This window comes from Amblyraja radiata, unplaced genomic scaffold (genome assembly GCF_010909765.2).
Source record: "Amblyraja radiata isolate CabotCenter1 unplaced genomic scaffold, sAmbRad1.1.pri scaffold_774_ctg1, whole genome shotgun sequence".
Taxonomy (NCBI): Eukaryota; Metazoa; Chordata; class Chondrichthyes; order Rajiformes; family Rajidae; genus Amblyraja; species Amblyraja radiata.
Window position 1 is genome coordinate 1 of NW_022630783.1, and position 8,380 is coordinate 8,380.

At 48.2% G+C, this 8,380-nt stretch overlaps 1 long non-coding RNA gene across 1 annotated transcript; it reads left to right on the plus strand.

Annotated features, from left to right (window-relative positions):
- The first annotated feature begins 1,203 nt into the window (after positions 1-1,203).
- LOC116970343 lies at positions 1,204-4,798 on the plus strand. The gene is made up of 2 exons (XR_004411110.1): positions 1,204-1,240; positions 4,305-4,798. It is a non-coding gene; the product is annotated as an uncharacterized LOC116970343 (long non-coding RNA).
- Positions 4,799-8,380: the final 3,582 nt, after the last annotated feature.

Genomic DNA, 8,380 nt, shown 5'->3' on the forward strand with positions numbered 1-8,380 from the left:
CGTGATGAAGCCGAATAAAGTTATAAAAATAAGAAGAAATTAAAATGGGTTTCTGGGCTAGCTTACAGCTCATATTTAGTGTCAATTACTTGTGCCTCAGGTTGCAGTGTGTGGGATAATTTACCATAACATTGTCTCCCAAGGGAGGAAGACGAGACGAAACAGCTAGTCACATCTTTGAAGTAAGATGCTATGAACCAAAGACCAATGTTTATGGGGGAGGAGGCAATAAAGGAAGAGAGAAACAGCTAGTAACATCTTGGAAGTAAGATGCTATGAACCAAAGACCAAAGGTTTATGGGGGAGGGAGGCAATAAAGGAAGAGGAGAAAACAGCTAGTCACATCTTTGAAGTAAGATGCCATAAACCAAAGGACCAATGTTGAGGAGGGGCAAAGTGATGGGAGAGGATCAGGAAGGGAAGTGGAAAGATAAGATGCCATAACCAAATGGCCATGTTATGGAGGACCAAGTGACAGAGAAGAAACAGCAAAGAGCTAGGCTGATCTCTTGAAGATAAAATGACCTAAAACAAATGGCCTATGTTTATGAAGGACCAAGTGACAGAGAAGAACAGCAAAGAGCTAGGATGATCTCTTTGAAGATAAATGACCTAAAACAAATGGCCTATGTTTATGAAGGACCAAGTGACAGAGAGGGAAACAGCAAAGAGCTAGGATGATCTCTTTGAAGATAAAATGACCTAAAACAAATGGCCAATGTTTTTAGTATATCATAACCTGTAAACAAAAGGCCTTTGATGTGATGCCTTTTCCTGTACCTCTGACCTGACGAATGTCTGTGGAATGTGCTAATGTGACAAAGAAACACTATATAATGCAATGTAATTCTGTTGTTCAGAGAAGGGAACAGAGGACAGTTGAGTGTCTATATTGGTCACTTAGCTGGAATTCTTGCTCCCTTCCATCGGCCGATGTTAAGTAAAGTTTTGAACTGGTCTACCAAAACAGTTTGTTGTGGTTTCTGTTTATTAAGAAGCGAACCTGGTTTAGTAGTTATAAAAGTAACTTTTCATTGGCGTTTTTTTTGGCAGGCCTCGCTGGGACCACATCGACGACTGACTGTGCAGAGGTTGCAGAGGTTGCCGGGATGGAAGGGAGCTAACTGAGCTCTATCGGCCCCTTTGTACGACCGACTCCCTAAAAACTCCCGGGAACATCTGTGATCCTTCGTCAGAGGTGATCCAGGTTCCCTGCCGAGGTTCTTAGCAACAGACTAAGGTAAGACCAGTTGGGCTTTATAGGTTTTTTAGTGGGGATTGTGTATGTATTTTTAAGACAGACTTGTGCTTGTATTTTTAAGAAGGGCTTGTGTATCTTGTTAAGAAGGACGTGAGTGGTTCTCTTTCTCTCTCTCTGTCAATCTCTCTTTGTTTTTTCTTTTCTCTCTACTAAGGGCTTTATCGGCCTCGTTGAGACATCCGTGTTTTGTCGGGTTGAGATACGGGAGGTGAGGGTGTGCGTCTGGCTTATTGAAACATCCGGGGAGTTGTCGGATTGAGAAATAAGTGGCGTTGTATATTACAAAGTTAAACCAGTCAGCCAAATTGAGAAACTGGGGTCTCGAGTCGCGAGTCGGGCCTGGTTGATATATTTTGGACGTTTCGGAATTAAGCGGTCTGCTTTCTTTTTTCTTTTTCTTTTTTTCTCTCTTTTTCTCTATCTAGCTATGGGGGAATGCTTTGGATAACAGTGAGGGGGGAACCCCCGTTCCAACATATGTGTTATTTGAATCCTAAGTATATAAGAAATTTAGAATGTTAAGTTACAAGTTGACCAAACGGTTGGGGGATGAAGCCTGGCCAGTAGGGGGGCACATGGAATGTCGAGGACAATTAAAAAAGCAGAAATGTTGATATGGGAAGGAAGGCAGGAAAGAAATGGAAGAAGGGAATTAAGACGTGGAAAGCAGAAGCAGAAAGAAGCAGTGAGGAGAGTAGAGATCGAAGTTGGATGGATACGGCGTGTAAACAAGGGATAGAGTTACGAAATAAGGATGGCACTATGAAAGGATGGAAAGTATTGCAACTAGAATGCCAGTGGGCGGAAGGAACAAGAGAAAATAATTAAGAGACAGGCGGGAGGTGATAACAGGTGATGGTTAGTACAAATAAACCCAGTACTGATAAATCCTCTGGAGGAGACTTCATTGTCTGGCACGACGACCCCTGTTTGGTAGTGAAGATGAGGAGTTAGATAATCCTGGGAGACGTCCACCTCCTACGTCCTACCAGTAGCAATGGCATCCTTACCCTGGCGGCTCCGTCAGTAATATCTATATACCCGAAGTTCCGACCTTACAAGCTACGGTGAAATACTAAAGGAAGAACATGAGTGAGCTGATGGACAGTGTCCAAGATGAAGCGATTAACACGGTGGTATCCATTGGGGAGCGAGTAAAAACAAACCCTAGGGCTGCACAGAACCTCCCTATGAGAGCGGTGCCAAACCCTAGGGCGGTGAACCTAATCAGGCCGATACCATGCAAATATACGCACCGTGGAGACCACACGAGCAATGTATGATACGGGATAAAGCCCCAGACCGCCATAAGACCCCGAAGGAATTTGTAGAATACCTCCGCAGTACGGTGGAATATTATCAGGCTACAGACCGTGATATTGGTCCATGACCTTTCACTTTTGTCAGGCGGCCGAACGACAGAAGTGGAAGGATGTTATGACACATCAGACTTGGCAGGCACTAAAAGCCGTGCCGGCACATGCAGACGAGACAGTTTGTGTAGATTTTATGATGACCCATCTGTTTGAATGTTTGAAGAAACCAATTAACATGTCGGTGGTCCTCGATTGTAAGCCCGGGCCAAAGGAAGACCCCCAGTCGTATCTGGATCGATTCACTAGTATCTATGGGACCTTTGCAGGAGACGCTGTATACAATGCGGGCAATAGGTCCCAGCTTTTAATGCTATGTTAATGAGTTGTCTCCCTCTTAAGTACAGTCAATGATTTAAAACAGACTTAAACTGGTCAGACAACGACATAACCCAGATGAGACGTGCAGTAGCTGCCTTTTGGGCTGACGGTGCTGGAAACACGGCTGCCACCAGTGCACCCAGAATAAAAACTGAATATTATATGTGGGATCCAGCAGCTGAGGAATCCTACCAGGCTCTGGCTATGAGACCTGGGAACGGGAGCACCCTGGTAGAGGAAGGGGTTTTCCACCCAGACCACAATGGGATAGACCACGATGGGGAGAATTCCAGGGAAGACAAATCAAAACCACCCAGGGCAGGGAAGATCACGTGGTGAGAGGGGAACTGGAGGGAGGCTGTTTTCGGTGTGGGGGAAGAGGGCATTGGAAAAGGGAATGTCCCTCTGGTGTCTCCGGGGAAGTACGGGGAAGACAGGCACCGTACTCTACCAACAACCCGTTTTCCCAATGACCCACCCACTTTCCTGTCCAGCATCTATTCCCATTAATCGCCAACCCCGATGAAGAACCCGTAGTAAACATGATGCTGGGGGACACCAGAGTTCCGTTTTTGATTGATACAGGAGCAACCTCATCTACCCTGAATCAGGAGCTTGCGGCATCTCTTGGAGTTCCCATGTCAGACCATGTAACACGATTATCAGGATTGGATGGGAAAGTACGGTGTTACCCACTAACTCAGCCTCTGACTGTAACCTATGGACAGGAACAATGTACCCTCCCTTTTTCCGTTACACCATTTCTTGGCTGCAAACCTCGCAGGCAGAGACCTATTGATAGGATTAAAAGCCGGAATTATCTGCACTGACGAGGGGATTCACCTCCAGACCCAGAAGATGATGCACACACACTTCCCAACACCTCAATGGTGGGCTATTGATCTTTTGTCAGCACCAGTCTTTAGAAATACACCCGATCCACATGTGACCTTATGTTATGATCCTACGGGTTTCAATCCCGAAATGGAAGATTATTTTAGTTCACTGATAGGGAAGCGACTAGGGTCCGCTTGATAGGAACAGTGTCAGGCGAACCTGGCACTGCCTTGATCGTGCAAGTGGAGGAAGGGTTGTGGAAACAGAATGCTTTTCTAGTGGCACCTCATGTAACCACCTCAGTGAGGGCAGACCACTCAGCCAAAGAGCTGGGGTACCTCACCTACGAGTTATGCAATCAAGCAAGTAACATACTGGGCGAGCAATATTTTTCTCAGGGAACGTTGGAATATTGGCAAGAGAACCAGATCATTGAAGGAGTTATCAGCCGCCATCAGCCAACAGCAAACGACATGGACAAACATCAGATTTGGGCGACATCACCTCATGAGCATTGCATTTACAGGTAAAGGAGTCCCAGAGGCCGCTACCTGATGCTGACCAGTGCGAAATAGTCCAACCAGGGGACTACGTACTTATCAGAAATTGGAACCGCAAGAAACTCGACCCCCGTTGGAACGGACCATACCAGGTGCTGCTGACTACACCAACAGCAGTGAAGGTTGAAAACCATCCACGTTGGATACATCTCTCCGACTGCAAAAAGATTGGATACAAGAATGGCACGAGTGATGTTCGCTCTACTGACGATCCTAACCATGGCCAGGGTAACATGGACTAATACTTATCTGGCTATGAGCCATGAGTTTGCCGTACGGGCACATGGGACTGAATGTTGGGTATGCACCGGTGTTCCGACTAGCAGTAAGGAAGGATTTCCCCTGGTCCCCATTCCATTAAACCTTACCGAGAGACTAGCGATGAGGTGCTTTAGTAACTCTGCTAAAAAATCGTCATGCCTAAAAATCATACGGATAACAAATACCAAAAACGAACAATAAACATCACCTATGGAGGCCCGACATACAATGATTTTGAAGGATGGTACACCCCTCCCTTCAAAGGAGATTGGAAATTGAACGTGACAAATGCAGCAGATATACCCCGACTACAGATAGTAAAAGATCCGCACAGGCCAGTTAATACTACCTGTTTTTGCCACCACCAAGACACAGGCGTATTCTTGGGAAACAGTACTTGTATGTCAACTCAGGCAGCCACCATTATCGGCCCACCCCGACCAGTTAATGGTACATATTTTGTATGTGGATCCTGGGCCTACCCATGGTTACCAGGAATGCCACCGGCTGACGAGGCAGCTTGGGAACGACTAAAAGGACCCCATCACTGGACAGGGTGTTGTTATGTTGCATATGTGGTCCCACGTATGAGAAGCATGAGCCAGTTGCACCAGCACACGGGGATTTCCAAGCGAAGCCTAACAAAGGCTGAGCAATTTTTTATGATACTCTTCCCGTCCTTTGGTAGTATAATAGTGTCACGGGAACTAATTACAATGGCCTCCGCTTTAGAGACACTTGCTAATGCCACTGCCATCTCCTTAAGTGCAACCCAGGAGGAGGTAGAAGGGGTAACAGCTGAAATGGTAGCTATTAGGACCGTAGTATTACAAAATAGAATGGCCTTAGATTTTATCCTGGCAGAAAAGGGAGGGACATGTGCAATAATAGATCGAGAATGTTGCACTTTTATTCCCGATGCTTCCTCCAACATTACCAACTTGGCTGCCCATATCAGAATGGAAATAGCTAAAATAAGGAAGGTAGGAGCTGAATTACATGGTTATAGCTCCGGTGGAGGTTGGTGGCCATTTAATATGTTTGGAGGGACTTGGGGAATGATTGTCCACTATGGATTGATTGTATTACTAGTTGTACTCGTAATTTGTCTAATGCGATGCTTATGGTCTTTTGTATGTATTCGGCAAGGACTGTAGTTATCAAAATTTTGATAAAAGGATGGAATGATGAAGCCGAATAAAGTTATAAAAATAAGAAGAAATTAAAATGGGTTTCTGGGCTAGCTTACAGCTCATATTTAGTGTCAAATTAGGCTTGCCTCAGGTTTGCAGTGTGTGGGATAATAATTACCATAACATTGTCTCCCAAGTGAGGAAGTGACAGAGAAAGAAACAGCTAGTCACATCTTTGAAGTAAGATGCTATGAACCAAATGACCAATGTTTATGGGGGAGGAGGCAATAAAGGAAGAGAGAAACAGCTAGTCACATCTTTGAAGTAAGATGCTATGAACCAAATGACCAATGTTTATGGGGGAGGAGGCAATAAGGAAGAGAGAAACAGCTAGTCACATCTTTGAAGTAAGATGCCATAAACCAAATGACCAATGTTTAGGAGGGGCAAAGTGATGGGAGAGGATCCAGGGAAGTGGAAAGATAAGATGCCATAAACCAAATGGCCTATGTTTATGAAGGACCAAGTGACAGAGAAGAAACAGCAAAGAGCTAGGATGATCTCTTTGAAGATAAAATGACCTAAAACAAATGGCCTATGTTTATGAAGGACCAAGTGACAGAGAAGAAACAGCAAAGAGCTAGGATGATCTCTTTGAAGATAAAATGACCTAAAACAAATGGCCTATGTTTATGAAGGACCAAGTGACAGAGAGGAAACAGCAAAGAGCTAGGATGATCTCTTTGAAGATAAAATGACCTAAAACAAATGGCCAATGTTTTTAGTATATCATAACCTGTAAACAAAAGGCCTTTGATGTGATGCCTTTTCCTGTACCTCTGACCATGACGAATGTCTGTGGAATGTGCTAATGTGACAAAGAAACACTATATAATGCAATGTAATTCTGTTGTTCAGAGAAGGGAACAGAGGACAGTTGAGTGTCTATATTGGTCACTTAGCTGGAATTCTTGCTCCCTTCCATCGGCCGATGTTAAGTAAAGTTTTGAACTGGTCTACCAAAACAGTTTGTGTGGTGTCTGTTTATTAAGAAGCGAACCTGGTTTAGTAGTTATAAAAGTAACTTTTTCACCACCCCCTCAAGCACTTGTAATGTTCACAAGTTAATAATGTCCTGTTTGCCAGCTTGTTGACTCTCTGTGTTCCCCTCCTGCAGGGTTTAGGAGCCGTTGCTGTGGACGGAGAGACGGGGACGTGAGCGACCATTGAGGGCAGACAGCGTGCAGGTGAGCCCATCTGCTCGGTGTGCGGGCTGAGCTTCGAGGGGCTGAGCTTCGATGGAGGACCAGATGACGGGGCACAACATGGAGAAGCGTTATGAGTGCGACGTGTGTGGCAAGGCCTGCCGGAGCCCGAGCGAGCTGGATATCCACCGGCGGGTGCACATGGAGGAACGCCCCTTTGACTGCTCAGACTGCGGCAAGAGCTTCAAGACGGCGATGGTCCTGAAGAGACACCGGCGGGTGCACACGGGCGAGAGGCCCTATGGCTGCTCCACATGCGGCAAGAGCTTTACCCAGTTGTCGGGGCTGTGTGAGCACCAGCAGGTGCACAGCAGTGAGCGGCCCTTCACCTTCCCTGACTGCGGCAAAGGCTTCAAGTCGCCCAAGGACCTGAAGGTGTACAGGCGCCTGCACACTGGGGAGCGGCCCTTCACCTGCAGTGACTGCGGCAAGGGCTTTACCAAGTCCAGCAACCTGCTGGAGCACCAGCGCACCCACACCGGCGAGCGGCCCTACACCTGTGGCCAGTGCGGCAAGAGCTTCTCCCAGCGCAGCAACCTGCTGGATCACCAGCGCACCCACACCGGTGAGCGCCCCTACACCTGTGCCCAGTGCGGCAAGAGCTTCACCCAATCCAGCCACCTGCTGGTTCACCAGCGCACCCACACCGGCGAGCGGCCCTATACCTGCGCCCAGTGCGGCAAGGGATTCACCCAGTCCAGCAACCTGCTGCTGCACCAGTGCAACCACACCGGCGAGCGCCCCTTCACCTGCGCCCAGTGCGGCAAGGGCTTCACCCACTCTGACTACCTGCTGATGCACCAGCGCACCCACACCCGCGTGCGCCCCTACACCTGTGCCCAGTGCGGCAAGGGCTTCATCGAACCCAGTGGCCTGCTGAAGCACCAGCGCACCCACACCGGCGAGCGCCCCTACACCTGCGCCCAGTGCGGCAAGGGCTTCACCCAATACAGCAATCTGCTGCAGCACCAGCGCACCCACACCGGGGAGCGGCCCTACACCTGTGCCCAGTGCGGCAAGGGCTTCACCCACTCCAGCAGTCTGCTGAAGCACCAGCGCACCCACACCGGCGAGCGCCCCTACACCTGCGCCCAGTGCGGCAAGGGCTTCACCCAATACGGCAATCTGCTGCAGCACCAGCGCACCCACACCGGGGAGCGGCCCTACACCTGCGCCCACTGCGGCAAGGGCTTCACCCGCTCTGACTGCCTGCTGAAGCACCAGCGCACCCACACCGGCGAGCGCCCCTACACCTGTGCCCAGTGTGGCAAGGGCTTTGCCCAATACGGCCATCTGCTGAAGCACCAGCTCACCCACACCGGCGAGCGCCCCTACACTTGTGCCCAGTGCAGCAAGGGCTTCACCCAGT